Here is an 18,763-nt window from a genome sequence, read left to right as displayed (position 1 = left end):
TTGTGAAGAGTACACGCACTAGGATGATTTATGCTCCTTCTTAAATTGATAAAGTCTGAGAGCTCATTCATTTCCAATTAGTCTCTTTAGAGAAATCAGTAAGGTTCTCCTTAAATAACCAGCGACTAACGAGAATGTGTTAGGCAATCAAGAGTCTTACGACTGAGCTGTTTTGTCAGTTCTTAACCTACCTGATCAAATAAAATATGCTCTCTCTCCAGGACGTGCATGCCATTAACCACCGACTATGTCTTTGAAAATGATCATGAAGCAGAGTATTTGTACACTAATAGGATTTGAAAGTCTTACTTCATTACATGCTTTCTGTCGTACTGAATTAGCATCATATCACAATTAGCTGTTGTTTACCCTAATAAGAAAGGATTTGTTGTAATTAGATCTTGGCCTCATATTTGTAAAAAACAGATATAATTTGTGATAGCAGATTACCTACTATAAAATGACTAAAAATGACTAACAAGGGGAAGTTCACAGGGTGATTTCCCTCAAGCACATTTATTTTTCTCTTTGTGTGTGTAATTTATACATATATCTCCCTATATATTTTTATCACTTTCTTACTGGATGTGATATAGCATTTCTCTCTCTCTCTCTCTCTCTGTGTATATGTATACACATATATATACATATCCACTCTCATGTATATTTATATACCTCCTTATTGTATGTGAATAGAGAGATATTTGTGCACACATACGTATATACATACATAATTTAATCCTTTCATTTATTATTCAAATGAGTAGGCATTATGCCATATTTGGGAGTTAATAAAATATGCATATGACATAACCAATTTTTAAATTACATATTTTAAGTTTACCTTTTTATCTTAGAGGATTTCCTATTTTAAAAGTAATGTACTATTACCCTGATACCAAAACCAGACAAGGACAACACAAAAAAAGAAAATTACAGGCCAATATCACTGATGAACATCGATGCGAAAATCCTCAACAAAATCCTAGCAAATCGCATACAACAATACATTAAAAAGATTATACACCATGATCAAGTGGGATTTATTCCAGGTATGCAGGGATGGTTTAACATTCGCAAATCAATCAACGTAATACACCACATTAATAAAATGAAGAACAAAAATCACATGATCATCTCAATAGATGCAGAGAAAGCATTTGACAAGATACAGCATCCATTTATGATAAAAACTCTGAATAAAATGGGTATAGAAGGAAAGTACCTCAACATAATAAAGACCATATATGAGAAACCCACAGCTAATATCATCCTCAATGGTGAAAAACTGAAAGCTATCCCTCTAAGAACAGGAACCAGGCAAGGATGCCCACTGTCACCACTCCTATTTAACATAGTATTGGAAGTCCTAGCCAGAGCAATCAGGCAAGAGAAAGAAATAAAAGGGATCCAAATTGGAAAGGAAGAAGTGAAACTGTCACTATTTGCAGATGACATGATTTTATATATAGAAAACCCTAAAGAATCCACCAGAAAACTTTTAGAAGTAATAAACGAATATGGTAAAGTTGCAGGATACAAAATCAACATACAAAAATCAATTGCATTTCTGTACACTAACAACGAAGTAGCAGAAAGAGAAATTAAGAATACCATCCCATTTACAATTGCAACAAAAAGAATAAAATACCTAGGAATAAACTTAACCAAAGAGGTGAAAGATCTGTACACCGAAAACTATAAAACATTTCTGAAAGAAATTGAAGAAGACACAAAGAAATGGAAAGATATTCCGTGCTCTTGGATTGGAAGAATTAACATAGTTAAGATGTCCATACTTCCTAAAGCCATCTACAGATTCAATGCAATCCCTATCAAAGTTCCAACAACATTTTTCACAGAAATAGAACAAAGAATCCTAAAATTTATATGGAACAACAAAAGACACCGAATAGCTAAAGGAATCCTGAGAAAAAAGAACAAAGCTGGAGGTATCACACTCCCTGATTTCAAAATATACTACAAAGCTATAGTAACCAAAACAGCATGGTACTGGCACAAAAACAGACACACAGATCAATGGAATAGAATCGAAAGCCCAGAAATAAACCCACACATCTATGGACAGCTAATCTTTGACAAAGGAGCCAAGAACATACAATGGGGAAAAGAAAGTCTCTTCAACAAATGGTGTTGGGAAAACTGGATAGCCATATGCAAAAATGAAAGTAGACTCTTACCTTACACCATACACAAAAATTAACTCCAAATGGATTAAAGACTTGAATGTAAGACCTGAAACTGTGAAAGTTCTAGAAGAAAACATAGGCAGTACGCTCTTCGACATCAGTCTTAGCAACATCTTTTCAAACACCACATCTGACCGGGCAAGAGAAACAATAGAAAAAATAAGCAAATGGGACTACATCAAACTAAAAAGCTTCTGCACAGCAAAGGAAACCATCAACAAAACGAAAAGACAACCTAACAATTGGGAGAAGATATTTGCAAACCATACATCTGATAAGGGCTTAATCTCCAAAATATATAAAGAACTCATGCATCTCAACAACAAAAACTACCAACCCAATTAAAAATGGGCAAAAGACCTGAACAGACATTTCTCCAAAGAAGATATACAGATGGCCAACAGACACATAAAAAGATGTTCAAAATCACTAACTATCAGGGAAATGCAAATCAAAACTACAATGAGATATCACCTCACGCCCGTCAGAATGGCTATAATTAACAAGACAGGAAACAACATGTGTTGGAGAGGTTGTGGAGAGAAGGGAACTCTCATACACTGCTGGTGGGAGTGCAAACTGGTGCAGCCACTATGGAAAACAGTATGGAGATTCCTCAAAAATCAACGATAGAACTACCATATGATCCAGCTATTCCACTGTTGGGTATTTATCCAAAGAACTTGAAAACACCAATTTGCAAAGGTACATGCACCCCTGTGTTCATTGCAGCCTTATTCACAATAGCCAAGACTTGGAAGCAACCTAAGTGCCCATCAAGGGACGAATGGATAAAAAAGCTGTGGTATATATACACAATGGAATACTACTCAGCCATAAGAAACGATGAAATCCAGCCATTTGTGACAACATGGATGGACATTGAGGGCATGATGCAAAGTGAAATAAGTCAGAGGGAGAAGGTCAAATACCGTATGATTTCCTTCATTAAGTAGTAGATAATAACAACAATAAACAAACACATAGGGACAGAGATTGGATTGGTGGTTACCAGAGGGGAAGGGGGGAGGGAGGAGGGTGAAAGGGATAATTGGGTACATGTGTGTGGTGATGGGTTGTAATTAGTATTTTGGTGGTGAACATGATGTAATCTATGCAGAAATAGAAGTACAATGATGTACACCTGAAATTTTTACAATGTTATAAACCAATGTTACTGCAATAAACAAAAAATTAAAAAAAAAAAAATAAATAAATAAATAAATAAATAAAAGTAATGTACTATATTCCTAAAGCATTTGAGACATATATTTGTCATTGGTAAAAACCATCTCCAGCTCAGCATGCTCCACTTTGGCGGCCCAGGTTCAGTTACCAGCTGCAGACATACACCGCTCTGTTAGCAGCCATGCTGTGCTCACGGCCCACATACTAAAAAATAGAGAAAGATTGGCATGGATGTTAGCTCAGGATGAATCTTCCTCAGCATAACAAACAAAACCATCCCAGGTATGAACCTTACTTAGCATTTAATCTACCACCCAATAGTTTTTGAAAAGCACAACTTGATCATGATTTTCGTGATTTTTATATTTTACCTTTTGAATGTTTTGGACTGTAAGGATTTATATATCATTTAATCATGTCTTATTTATTCTGATAATCAGAGAATTCCTTATTGCTTGTGGTCATATGTATAGTTAACTGAAAAACCTACATGCTTTGGTAAGATATCTTAAGTTTTATCACGTATTTTCTTCACACGTATCTTTTTTTGTCATATCTCTTATTATAAATTATTGTTTTTTGCTTATTTTAGCCCTACCACTGGAGTGTGGTATGACACAAGCTAACCACAGAGAAAAAATAAATGTAGTAATTGGGTAGAGGATGGGGAGAGTGTTGAAGGTGGTAAATTAACAATCATCACATCGGTTTCCCTTAGATGAATAGCCCTCAGGAAACGTATGGCCCCAATGGATCAAAAAGACATAGAGGACAGCTAGCAAATACTAATAGGTTACTTACTGGCCAGGGACAAGTCCACATTGACATGATATTCAAGGAACTGTCCTGTGACTCATGAAATGTTGATCATTATTTTATTTCTATCATCCGTTACACAAGCAACACAATAGAATTCATCTCTTTATGTGGGCTTGATGTTTCTAAACTGTCCTGAGTTCCATCTTGGTTTCTCCTGCTGCAGTTGGTGCTAGATAGTAAGCTCTACTTTTTTACTTACTTCCGAAATTGGGAGAGGACATCTCCACTAGTCCCTCAGTTCCCTAGAAAAAGTTGCTAATTTCTCAAGATCACCTGTACATAGAAGTTCCAATTCATTTTGTTTAAATAAAAAAGTCAGATGGGTTATTTATTATATTAATTATCCCAATATTCATAGCTAATGATCATAGTATAGTGAACCAAAAATTAATCTATAGCAATGGAACCAAATAGACAATAAATTACAATGTAAAATATTGTCTCCTAAAAAAGAGAAAAAGGAAAACATTGAAGGGCAACTGTAAGAAACATTAAGAGAAAGTATTATAAATGAAAAAAAAAAAAAAGAATTATGCCCTTCCTTTTCTTCTTGTTTATCTTTCTTTACTGACACCTGGGATATTCAAGGAACATAGCAAAAAATAAGGCTCATAATATTAAAAAAAACTCTTTTTTTCTTTTATCCTAAAACCTCTTTTTCCCCGTTATTCCCCCTGGTGATTGATACTTGATATTCAATGAAAGTCTTTTATGCATAAATTATTGTACTAAGGTTTTCTGCCTTGTACGTGTATCATATAAATACAATAACTTTACATATCTCCCATATATTTTCTGTTAAATATTTTATCATACGTGTAGATAAAAATAGATCACTTAATCCTTAAAACAACAGTGTAGAAATAATGATTATATTATATATTGTTATATATTTATATTTCATACAGATATCTTTAAAAGGTATACGCATAAAACAATTGCTCACTAAATCCTTATAATAAGCAATATATCTTAGTCTCATTTACAGATAAGAAAATTGAAGTTCAGAGTAAGTGGTTTGCCCAAGATAATCCAATACCTAAGACATAAAGGTGAGATTCAAACTTAGATCTACGTGGCTTGGGTTTCTATGTTTTTAACCATTATTCATGCTGGATTCTTTAAAGCAGTCTTCTTTAAATAGCATCCTTTTTCTCTAACCTAATTCTGAATACAATTAGAAATAAAACAAAGACTAGAAGATGATGGTTAGCATATTACCTTTACTGCAGAAACAGCCAAGGTTGGAAGATGCAGTTTACCAGGGAGCCACTATATCTGCTGATCCCCAGCATGAGATTGACCGAAATGTCATTTCTCACAGGGCAAGGCAGGACCAGGGCAAACCCTCCCCATCCTCCACTGGAGGAGCAGACCTCTCCCCTGGAGAAGCAGGAAAGACAGCCCTTCATGCCAAGGTGAATGAAAGATTTAATTGAGTAAGCCCCTCATCAGGGGCAGATCATGCTGGGGAAAGCCCTGGGGGGTGCATACCAAAAATCCCTCTTGATTGAAATCGGTAATGAGGAAAAGCAGTCCCATCTAACATGCTACTCCAGGGAATTTGACATATAGAAAATCTAATTCTTATTGAGGAAAATACTTATTCCTAAAAACTCTGTACAAGGATACACTCTATGAAACAAGTATTCTTAACTCAAAGGAGTTAAGCCTTTTGGAATGATGATCTTCATACAAATATGATTGAGGGAAAAAATCAATTTTTTCTTTCTCTGAAAATATATAAAATAAGAGCAACAAAAAGAAAATGAACCAAATTACTTGCTTAGAGAATTGTGACATTTTTATCAGCCATGTATTACATTTTTATATTTGTTTAGATAAAATGAAATTACTTTCTTTTTAAAGATCGCAGAAACCTTAAACCCAATGAACCACTGCCACTTTTCTCAGAGGAAATATAAATTTCTTACTTATTATAGTCTTAAAAGTTATATCAACATGAATTTATATAAATATTAAGAAATACAAATGAGTCTATAAAGCTTATTGGTTTCAATATGGCTATTGATATTATTTTTCCTTCTTTACTTCCACACCAACAATCTGAATATTTTCAAACAGCAATTTGGATATTTGTCTAATTTAAATGTTCTTGAGACATTTTCTTAAGTTTCTTTTTGCTCAAATCTTCAGCTTTGATTCTTCTAAAAAAAAAAAAGAAAGAAAATATTAGAGCAGAATGGTTATGAAACAAAGCATAATAATAATAAACCTCAAATTATACTTACAGCTCATCAAAATTACCCTTTAGAGCCATCAAAACCTTAAAACACTTCTTTCTGAAACCCAATTTCCATTTTTTCTTTCGTTTCCATGTATTTTGGAGGAAATAGGTTGTTGTTCGGTAAGTTATGTATTACTGAATGCATATCAATAATTTTTAATTAATGTAATTATTTTTGCTTGCTAAAAGAAATAATTTTGTTAAATATATTAAATTGATGCACAATGATAAATCTAGTATTATTTTAAACTTATGTAAATTACTGTTTAAAAATAACTTTCAAAATTAATATTTCAGTCATTCCATTTAGCTTTATGTACGTATTATAGTATAATCTATTTATTATACCTAATGAAATAAAAAGAAATTCACTGTCCAAAACGAAAACATAGTTTTTCAAATACTTTTTTAATAACTTTATCAGTAAAAAATTTATCAACATAAAATTATTTATTAATTATTATTATTAATATAGTATAGAGATTGTGTTGACTTTTGCTTTGGGCAGTGATGTAGACATAGCAACTGGATTTACTCACTCACCTTAAACAACTAGATAAATGAAAAAGCATGTGGAGCAGTTGTTTTCAGACATTTGACAACAGGCAGTGCTAGACTGCAACCTGTAAGACCTGGGAATTAAAGGCATGGATTGCTGTCTGGACGCACATTCCAACCACAGAACAGGTGCCACAGCAGTCCTGCTGACTTGTGAAAACAGATACAGAGTGGAAGTTCAGGAAGTCTGAGGTGACTGGCCATTGTGGAAGGGAGTTGCAGGAAGGAAAGGGGTCTGCAGAAAAAAAGAGTACCAGGGGTCTCCTTGAATCTTTGCTGAAAGTGTAGTTCTCCAAAGACTTCTAACCATGCAGTCTCTGGCATGTGAGGCTGATTTTGTCTCAACTTCATTCTCCTCTACTCAGCCATGGTCACAAACAATCCATCCCGTAGATTTTTTGCTCATAGGAGCTGCTGCCCAAAAGGCTGGCCTGTATGGGGTACCTAGGAGACAGTTTAACCATTGAGGGCCACTTACACAAAGGAAACTTTCATATCCTTATCATGCAAATAGTTGGAATACACATTGCCTCTATAACTTCTTCTATCAACTCAGCCAACACTCTCCTGCCTCTGTCTCTGCATCCTAATAGCAACAGGCAATCTCATGGGTCTATATTCAGCAACTATGAGACAAGAGATGACAGCACTTTCCTACCTATTTTTGGAAGGTAAGACACTGGCATGCACAATCTTAAAGAAACGAGGTGAATGAGACCTAACTTGGCAAATCCAATGGAGGAAAAAAGAAAATGATAGTAACTCCTCGCATATTCTCATTACCAGGGAATTTATCTGTAGGTTCATCCAGATACAAATTTGATTTTCATGAGAGGTAGAATTCAAGGACATTAAACATATCTTAGATTACTATTGAGTCAGTTGGGCAAAGCATGCTTTGAATCAAGAAGTATGTTAAATACTGGGAATACCAGCACAAAACCAGAATCCTTCTATAGTGACTAATCTGCTGAATATCAATTGACTTTAATGTTTACCAAGTAGGCACATCATACTTCGATTGGAACAAAATCTTTATTTCCATCTATATTTTATAACGTTTTAAATATCATTTTTACCCAACTTCTTTATATCTACTATCCTCAGTGCCAAAATTCAGCAGAGATCTAGCAAGATATGGAATAAAATAGGTTCATTGAATTTGGCAAGAAGGACGGTTCTTTGATCTGATTTTTGACAGGCCAACAGTATTGTGAGCAAATAATAACACCGAAAATGATTTATTTCTCTTCTCCCACCTAATGGCAATGCTTACAGTTTGTAGGAAGCAAAAGTAATTAAACATTTATTTGGAAACAATTTGAAATTATGTTGTCATAAATTTCTTTTTAAAAATAATCATACAGTGGGTTTCCATTTTTAGTGCCAAAATGGCCAATTGATTTTAATTAAAAGGATACAATCTCAAGGTCTGTGAGAGACAAAGATCCAGATTCTTTCTGGATAACTGGAGGAAACTAACATCTGTGTCAATCTTCCTCTTTTAGCCTGAGGAAGAGTCCCCCTGAGCTAACATCTGTGCCAATCTTCCTGGATTTTGTACGTGAGTTGCTGCCACAGCATGGCCACTGACAAGCAGTGTAGGTCTGTGCCCAGGAACCAAACCTGGGCCATCAAAACAGAGTGCACCAAACTTAACCACTAGGCCACTGGCACTGCCAGTATTTATTCTTAAAAACAATGCTTCAATACACATTTTGGAAATGTACAGACCAACCTTGCATTCCCATGATATGCTCAACTTGTTCATGATGACTTTTAGTTTTTATATATTGCTGGATTGGGTTTTCTAATATTTTTTTGAGGATTTTACATCTGTGTTCATGATAATATGCTTTCCTTTTTTACTGATTTTGATATCAAGGTTATGTTGGCCTCAGAAAAGAAGTTGGAAATGTTTCCTTTTCTTCTATTCTCTGGAGGACTTTGTATAAGATTAGTGTTATTTCTTCCTTAAATGTTAATAGAAAATATTCATGAATCTATCTAGGTCTGTATTTTCTTTATCAGAATATTTAATTATGAATTTAAGTTTTTAAATAATAATGTAGGACAATTTAGAAGTTCTATTTCTTCTTGTGTCCTTGTAGATAATTTACAGTTTTCTAGGAATTTGTCCATTTTTTTTAAGTTTTCTAAGTTATGGGTATAAAGTTGTACATGATATTCTCTTCTATCTTTTTGAATGACACTAAGGTCTGCTATTCTCTTTTATATTCCTGAAATTGGTTATTTATGATTTTTCTTTCCTTTTTCTTCCTTAGCAAGTCCTCACATACTATTGTTAATAATGTTAGTCTTCTCAAAGATCTGCTTTTTCTCTGTTGATTTTTGTTATTGTAGATTTATTTTGTATTTCATTGAGTTTGATTTCTCCATTTACTATTTTTTTCTTTGACTTTCTTTGGGCTAATATACATTCTTCTTCAAATTTCATTTGATAAATCCTTGCCTCTTTGATTTTCACTCAGCCTTTCTTATTTTCTAGTATGTGCATTTAAGGCTAAAAATTTCCCTGTAAGAAAAATTTATCTGCAGCACACATTTTTAATATATTTTACATTTATTATTCTATATATCTGTTTAAATTATTTTCTAAAATCAATTGTTATTTTATCTTGGATCTGTGTGTTATTTAGGAGTTTATTTAATTTCAAAAACAGGATATTTTCTAATTATCTGATTGCTGTTAATTGCTACCTTAAATCCATCCACCTTAAATCTATCTAGGTCTGCAGTTTTCTCACACATATTCTGTATGATTTCATTTCTTTTATATTTGCTGAGATTTGTTTACAGTTCAGCTTAAGGTCAACTTTCATAAAAATTGCACTTGAAAATAACGTACGTTCTCCAATGTGGGGACGCAGTAGTCTCGACGTATCTACGATGTCAAACTTGTTTGTTGTGTTCAAATCTTTCCCTTAGGATTTTATTTTTCTGCTTACTTTACCTGTTACCAATAGAGGTATGTTAAAATCTCCAACTATAATTCTAGATTTTTCTACAGCTTTTTTCACTTCTCTGGATTTTTGCTTTTGTATTTAGATAATATATAACTGCTCTGTCCAGTACAGTAACCACTAGCCACATTATTTATTTAAAGTTAAATTAATTAAAATTAAATAAAATTAAAACTCAGTTCCCCATTCACAGTAGCCACATTTCAAAGGCTCAATAGCTACAGGACAGTGGCTCTCATATTGGCCAGTACAAGCATAAAACATTTCTATCATTCCAGAAAGTTCTATTGGACAACACTGCTATGTAATTACATTTATACAAATTTAGGTTTATTATATAACCCAGGAAAAGTAAAAGTTTTTCTTGTTGTGAAGAGTCTCTCTATATCTTTTGTTTTTTAATTCCTCTTTGCCTGATGTTAGGGTTATTACACAAAATTTCTTTTGGATGGTTTTGAATGTTGCACCTTTTTCCATTTCTTAATTTTCATTCTTTAGGTGTACCTACAGTTTAAGTTTATTTCTTTTAGATAGAAAATAGTAGAGAGCGGTTAATCTACTTAAATTCAATTTAATACTAATATATTTGAGTTTAAATCTAACATCTTATTATGCCCTTTCTACCTATCCTCTTTGCTCTATATTAATTTTTTCCTCATTGCTTTTCTTTTAGTTATATTCTACATTTTTTGTCAATTCATGTTTGTCTTCAGCAACTCAGAACATATACAGTTTATTATTGTTACTACTTTCCAATGGTTACCCTCTAAATTACAACATGCACCCTAAATTAGCTAAAAATAGTAAATATCTGGTCCTCTCGGCAGATAATGAAAGAACCTAGAGCTCTTGAATTCAGTTCCTAACTTCTTAGCTTTTATCACATTATTATTTTTAATATATTGGTCTATACACAAATACAGATGACTACATATCTATTTGAAATTCACAAAACATTATATTTATACAGTTAATTTTTTAAAGAATTACTATATGTATATATATTCTTTTTTCTTATTCTTTCATTCACTCTGTAATTTTTCATTAGTGAATTTTACTTTCTGACCAAAGCACATTCTTTAGATTTTCCTTATCGTGTGTCAGTTGGTGGCAAACTCTTCATTTTTGTTCTTTTGAATTCTATTTTCAATTCTTAACAGATATTTTTTGCTGACTTTACTTATTTTCTTTTATCAGAGCGAAGATATCTTTCTGTTGTTTCCTGCCTTGTGTCTGGCACAGAGGGGTCTCTGTGACATGACTGGCACTTCTATTAAGGTCATTGCTGTTTTTGTTCCCTGCTCTCCCTCCGTTTTAAAATGTATTTTTATCCTTGCTTTTCTTTAGTTTATCTCTTCTGTGTCTTGGAATGGATTCTTTTTTAAATTTATTTTTTTAAGAATTTGTGGGGAATCTTGAATCTTTGATTTAGGATATTTCATTTGATTTTAAAAATTTCAGCCACTCTATCCTCTAATATTGCTTCTGCCCCTTTTTCTCTCTCTCTTGCTCTTGCTCTATCTCTCCTCCCTCTGGCAGGCTTGTGTTCAACTTTCTCACTTGACCCTTTAAATCTTTCAACATCAACTATAAAAAATATAAATTAATTAAAACTTATAAAAAAGAACTTTTATCTTACTTCCATTCTGAAAAAAAAATCCTAGCTGTTATTACTTTAAATATTACCTTTCTGCTATAACCTGTTTTCTTCTGTAACAACTATTATTCAAAAATAGAGTTTCAAAATATATCTCGAGTTTTCTTAACTACTTGTTTACATTTGTATTAAAATTGCCTTTTTTTCCTCTTTGCTGCATTCTGTGTGACTTCCTCAATACTATCTTACCATTCACTGTTCCATTCATCAAATATCTTCAGTCTAGAATTTTTCTCACATATTGCATTTCAGTAATTAATTCCTTTTTAAGATTTTTTGTTTTATATTTGTTTTTTCGTGTTTCTTTTGTTTGCTTTTCTTTAAAAATTACTTCTTTTTTAAGCTGGGATTTATGCACTCATATTTCTCTTTGAATATTTTTATATAATTAAAGTCTTTCTAAGAATCTGTTGTAAAATGCATTTCAAGTGGAAGGTTTTCATATTCCAATTTATAATATTTTTGGCTATCATTGCATTAGATTATTTTCAGGCGTTTTGTTATCTTGAGTGGAATGTTTGCAATTTTTGGAATTTACAGTTTGTATTCTCTCTGCCCACCATTCTCAAATCATTTCTTACTTTATAGCAATATTTCAGTTGCCTCCACTCAACCCTACAGGTCCACAGTAAAGAAACAAGTTTTTAATAAAGTTTAGCTTTTCTGTCCTACGGTTATATTAGGAGTCTGGCAAATTCAGACACAGGTACAGCAGGTGATTTGGCTCAATTCTTTGTCCAGAGGCTTCTTCTACTCATCTCCCTATGTTTGAAGCCTCCTGGGATTTACAGACCCAGGCAGTCATTGATATCATTTTATTATTTTTACTTAATTTTATTTTTTGTCTCCATTCACAAAGTTCATGGTAAAGGGGACCAAATTTGATTCCCTGGCTTCAGGTAGTCAGTATGGTTCAGAGTCTCCATTTTACATGAAGCAATTGTAGTACCATTTCCCCTGCAGAAGTTGAACTCCTAGCCAACACTGCCTTCTTTTGCACCTAGAGCTCAGACAGCCTGCAGTTTCAGCCTAGCTCATTACTGCACATTTTTATTCTATTTCTGGCACACAGAGATTTTTATCTGGTATTTGAGCCCAGCAGTGACTTTTAGGTTTTCTGTTTTAATATCTTATCAACTATTACTATGCGAACAGCGAGGGTGAACAAAGCGTGAACTTCATGCTCCAACTTGACCTGAATGCCAGTGGCATTGATTTTTCACAAAATTGTGTAACTGCTCTACAGAATATTAGACCTAGCAATCCTTGAAGCAGATCATATTGACCACAGACATAAATGCACAATTATAAATTATGCAGCATGCAGAGAAGATAGCAGAAACATAATGCCTCTATCAATGAAAATATGTGATATTGAGTTTTATTTTTCCAAGGTATTCAACTTAATTGCCAGATGCAACTTAGCTGTACTATTTTACCTATAGACTTGGAGAGGTGCTGCTTTTATTTTTCATAAATGAAGATCCATGCCAATATTTCAAACTCTATCTCTTGGACTTCTGGCATGACTACAGTGTATTTTTTCACACTGCCATCGTTTAAGTAAAAACATCTAACATTTTTTTTTTGTCCTGGAAATGATGCCTTTAGTTAATAATTGAAAGAATGGCTCAAGGCACAAAAACTTAGGTCTACAAAAAAGGTTAGACATATTTTTTTTTTTACTTTTTTCTTGGGCTTTGACGTTTTTCCTTATATATTATTTTTTGCCTTGCAATGTTTGTCAGATTCACATTGATGATCATTGGTTAAAGCAGAACATTAAGACTAAACTGAGTAATATAGTTGGAATATTGGCTTTTTCCTTGAAGATAGTTTTGGTTATCGATACTCTCATGATTTGGAAAAATTAATATTTTAACTTCTTAGAATTTATCTTGGGCTGTAGTTGAATAAACTTTCCCATTTCAATCGCTATACTTGACTGCATACATATATTTTGTGTATAAATGCATTAACATATAGAGTGCTATTATCTCTTAATGTTGTCGTGATACTGAGAGTCTATTTAATAAGGCTTGGAATTTAACATGCTATTTAACTCCAGTTATCACAGCTTTGCAGTGGAGACCACAAAAAATTATTTAACTGTACATTTTGGCTGAATTATAAAGCTGTGGTTAAAAAAGTAAAACACTAGAATCAAAGAATGAAAACCTAAGGGACGGGTAAACCCCAGGAGATTTCATATCAAGCTGATTAATCAGAATTGAAGAATCACCTTCAATGTTCAACCTGTTTTTATAAGAGATCATGGAAATAAGGCAATCAATTATATAAATTTTATGCTAAAATGTATTTAGCCAGACACTGTCCATGGAAATTTTAAAAAATGATATTCTCTTCATGCATAAATACTATGATACACAAAAGTTAAATCTGGGAGGCAGAGGGCAGTTTATTTAAAGCAGCTTTCCCAAATATGAACAAAAAATAAAATCATGAATAATAAAATCAGATTAAAGGAAATGTAAGGCTACATAACAAACAAACCAACAAAAATTCAGGATAATCGTATTACGTATGAATGCATGCCTTATTCTCCTACTCAGATGATGGAAGCAGAATACAAAAGTGTTGTGAGCATCGTTAAGGCAAAGCAAAGAGGGAAATGTGTTTTGTTATTTTGATTACAGAGGCCCCAAGGTAAAAACAAAATAGGTATTCACATAAATATAAGTCTCCATGCTGCTGCTGCCTGAAAAACTTTTATTCCATAAATTCTCATGAATTGGACACTTCTTGATGAAGTGAACAGCAATTAAAAAGAAGATAACCCTTGTCAGGAAATGATTTTCTGTAAATGACCAAAATAACGTGTTTCTGTTTGCAGCTTTCTAATCATCTGAGTAGTTACCGGATAACCTAAGACTATCTGGATAAAAGGTGATAAACTGTTTTGCTCCATCTAATATACTGAAGCAATTATTTTTTAATGAATAAGATAGGAGAGGAAATAATGACTAGAATATCTGAGGTTGTATTGAGTCTATTCTTCCCCTTAGTGAGGTATTCCTTCTCAAAGGAAAGAATCATAGGTATCTTGAGAACCACCACTCCTCTGCTTGGAGGTGGGCTGAGGAAATATCTGTGAACGTGGCCAAGATTCTCCTCATGAACGTAATCTGGGTATATTCTAACACATAGAAACACAATTTTACAAGGATGTAAAAACCATGATGCAAATAATTTTAGCAGAAATAATTTTCTATCTAGATGATAACTAACCAACTAACAATTACACTTAATGTTGGCAGTGTAACCTAATGGTAAATTTTCTAAGTCAATTAGTTATCGTGTATAACAGGATGATTTTTACCAGATGCGTTAGTTTTCTGTTGCTGTTGTAACAAATTACCGCAGACGCGGTACCTTAAAACAACACCCATTTATTATCCCACGGTTCTGTGTGTCAGAAGTTCAGGCACAAAGTGACTCCCCTGTGTGTTCTGCCCAAGGTTTCACGAGGCTGGGAGCAAGATATTGACTGGGCTTGATTCTTATTCAAGAAAAGAATCTTTGGGGAAGATCCAAACTCATACAGGTTGTTGGTCAAATTCAGTTCCTTGTAGTTGTAAGATTGAGGTCCCCATCTCCCTGCTGCCTGTCAGCCAGGGACTGGTCTCTGTTCTTAGAGACTGCCCTCGTTCCTTCTCTCGCCATCCATGGGGATCCGCCAGCAACAGTGGGTCAGTTCTCCCTCACGTTCTCTCTCGTGAATAAATCCTCCTTACTTTATCTTCTAACCAAAAGCGATAACCTCAGTCTCCTGATTTTTGTTTTAATTTTCTTAGATTTTTAATCCACTAGGAATTTTTTCCATGTGACATGAGACAGAGTATAATTTAATTTTCATCCAGAGGATTAGCTATTTTTTTTCCCAATTTCACTTACTGAAATTATACTGTCTCATGAAAGATAAATGCCACTTTCATCATAAGTTAAATCCTTGTGTGTATTTGGATCTATTTCTCAGTAATCTCTTCTGTGTCAATGATCTATTTTTCCATTTGTGGTTTCATTAAGGAGATTTTACATATGTTTTTACTGTCTTGTAGGGCAATTCCTCTCAACTGATTAATTAAGTTTTGTTTGTTTTTTTAACCCCTAAATAGACTCTGCAATATTCAGACATTAATTCTCTTTACAATAACTTTATCCAATCTGTCTCCAAAATGTGGTTATTTTCCTTTGTGCCTGATGCAGCAAGTGTTATTCCCCATCTTTGAAGTAAACTTTCAAGAAATAATTTACCATTTTTTCCACAAATTTTAGTCAAAAATGTTATATCTCCAAGATGAACGTGGGAGTGATGACACCCTATCAGACAGTACATTGAAGTAAAGTAAAGTAAAGTAAAGATGCCTCTAGATGTGTTTCACCATCCAATGGTAAGGTTGGATGAGATGCTCAGATACATTCTTCTGATGGAGGAGTAATGAAAGAGCTTCTTTATTTAAAAATATATCTATCCATGAAAAAAATATATATATACACACATTATATACTATATACTATTAATAATATTTTAATATCATATTATATATGTATGTGTGTGTCTGTGTGTGTGTGTGTGTGTGTGTGTGTATTTTTTTTCTTGATATAAGCTGATCCAGAACAAAAGTTTAGGATAATACCTTGAAAGAAAACTCTTTTTTTTTTTTTTTAAGTTTTTTTTTTTAACTTTTTCAAATCTTTTTTTTTTTATAATTTTATTTATTTATTTATTTTTTCCCCCAAAGCCCCAGTAGATAGTTGTATGTCATAGTTGCACATCCTTCTAGTTGCTGTATGTGGGACTCGGCCTCAGCATGGCCAGGGAAGCAGTATATCGGTGTGTGCCCGGGATCCGAACCCAGGCCGCCAGCAGCAGAGCCTGAGTGCTTAACCGCTAATCCACCAGGCCGGCCCGAAAGAAAACTCTTAAATACATAGAAGAGAAGCAAAGGAACAGAGAGCTGTATGAGGGGACAGATGGTTTCAATTTCATTTTTCCTTTTCTGTATTCTCCCATTTGTCAAATTACTCGAATGATCTACATGATGTAGAAACTGTAAACTTCAATACTGTTTGTTACATAGTCCCCCAAATGTTTACGAAGTTCTTGGAACAGAAAATGCATAATCTAGATCCAATTCACATGTAGTGAAGTCTAAAGAGTAAATAGTTTACTGCTATAATAATAATTATTTTTTTTACCTATATATGTTTTTTTACATCTCCTAAGATAACCTGAGATGGTAAATGTATTTTAAATCAGAAAACAAAGTACTAGAAATATAGAAATAATTTTTCTAAAGACCTTAAAACAAAACAATGTTTTTCTTTGATTATATGCAGTCTAAAACACATCAATTATTGTGCATAATTAATTAATATAGATTTATAAAGATTACTGCCACTAATTAAATTAGTTGAAGCGAAGGGAAGTGCTATCTAGAATTAGACAAAGGGATATTCTGAGGGTGAGCACAGTTATATTTCACGATGTAGACCTCAGAATTTGAGGTGTTTCTTAAACAGTCCTCACAATCCTTTAATATTGCACATAGACTTATACCTGGAATTGACCTTTTTCTCTGCTATAATCCCAGGTTCTGTGTAACAGCCATCTCTATTCCTGTTTGTATCCCATGATACCATGAGCTCTACTAGATCAGGAACCATGTCCTAATTGTTTTTCCAGAATTTTCCAGAATCTAATACAGGATTGGCATTTGAATTATGGGATATAAGTCTCCCATAAAGAAGCCTGAATCAGTCATTGTGGTAAAGAATCAACATTTCAACATCTGAAACAAGAGTGAGCTTGAGAATGCAGAACCTCAGTTTCTCTTCCTCCTCAACATTACGATACTTTACGAACTGGTTCTCTGCACTTCTTTTTCTCCAAGTGTCCCTCTTCCTGGCTCCAATTAAATACTCCAAACTTATGCTAGCATTAGTTTTATTAAGAAAATTCACTGTTTGTCGATCTGTGTTCAAAAACATTTAAGATAAAGTGGAATCTTCTCAGCATAATTCTTTCTACATTTTCTGTAAATCTTTTCTTCTTTCCCAACTACTCCTCCAAACACACTGCACTCTCGTGCACCAAGCTGCTTGCTTTTCCCAATGACTGTCCTTGTCTCTATGCCTTTATATTTGCTCCTTAGTGGTGGAATATTGCCATCCTTCTTTCGCCTCCTCTCCCTCAAATGACACTGCCTTGTTAGATGATGCCTTGTCTCCATACCTCTGACAGCTAGCCCTCCTCTTCATGTTCCGTTTACACCTTGCACAAGCCACTATCGTAACACTTATCTCCAATAACAAGAACAGCTTTTGAGTAAGGGCTTTGTCTGTCTCTTGTGTGTGTGCTCAGCAGTGTAGAACTGTGCTTGCATATAAGTGTAGAAGGCAGAATGCCAACAAGAAAATAACAAAGTTGAAATAAAGGTAAAACAGGAAATAACAAACTTTAAGTAAAGCTGCATTTCCTCTTATTTTACCTTTATCAGAATATGACACAATGAAAACCATGAAAAAAGTCTGCTTGGCTTCTCATCTCTGGTGTTTTCTACATTGAATCATCAGTGCCATCCCGATTTTATCCTGGCGGCTATAAATAGACAGGCCTGCAACTTTTCAAAAATAGTCTCAGGAAACCCAATCACAGAAGCAATAATTTTTCAATATTTACATCCCAGTGTCTTTTAAAATCCTTGAAATTAAGCATATTATTCCACTTCCATTTGTTATTATTCATATAATTTACTGTTATATCACTAATTGCCTTATCATTTCTGTTAGGGATACTTTTTATGAAGATATGACTAAGAAAATTCAAGGCTAGAAGCTATAAAGAAGAGGGCTTAAATGAATCTATTAGTTTATATTAGTTCAAAATAGCTCAATTTTCATGGCTTGAACATATTGAAATTTGGATTTTTATGATATAAAGAATTTAAGGTATTGTCTGTTCAGCTATGCTGTTATTTACACTCTAAATTTTTGTGGGTTTTAAATATGTTTAACTCTCTTTTCTAATACAATATTTAAGAATATCTTCTAAATACAAAGTTGTTGTTTTAAACAT

The sequence above is a fragment of the Ceratotherium simum genome, chromosome 20 (assembly GCF_057802395.1).
Source record: "Ceratotherium simum simum isolate JZ-2026a chromosome 20, ASM5780239v1, whole genome shotgun sequence".
NCBI lineage: Eukaryota > Metazoa > Chordata > Mammalia > Perissodactyla > Rhinocerotidae > Ceratotherium > Ceratotherium simum.
This window is presented reverse-complemented; position numbering follows the sequence as displayed.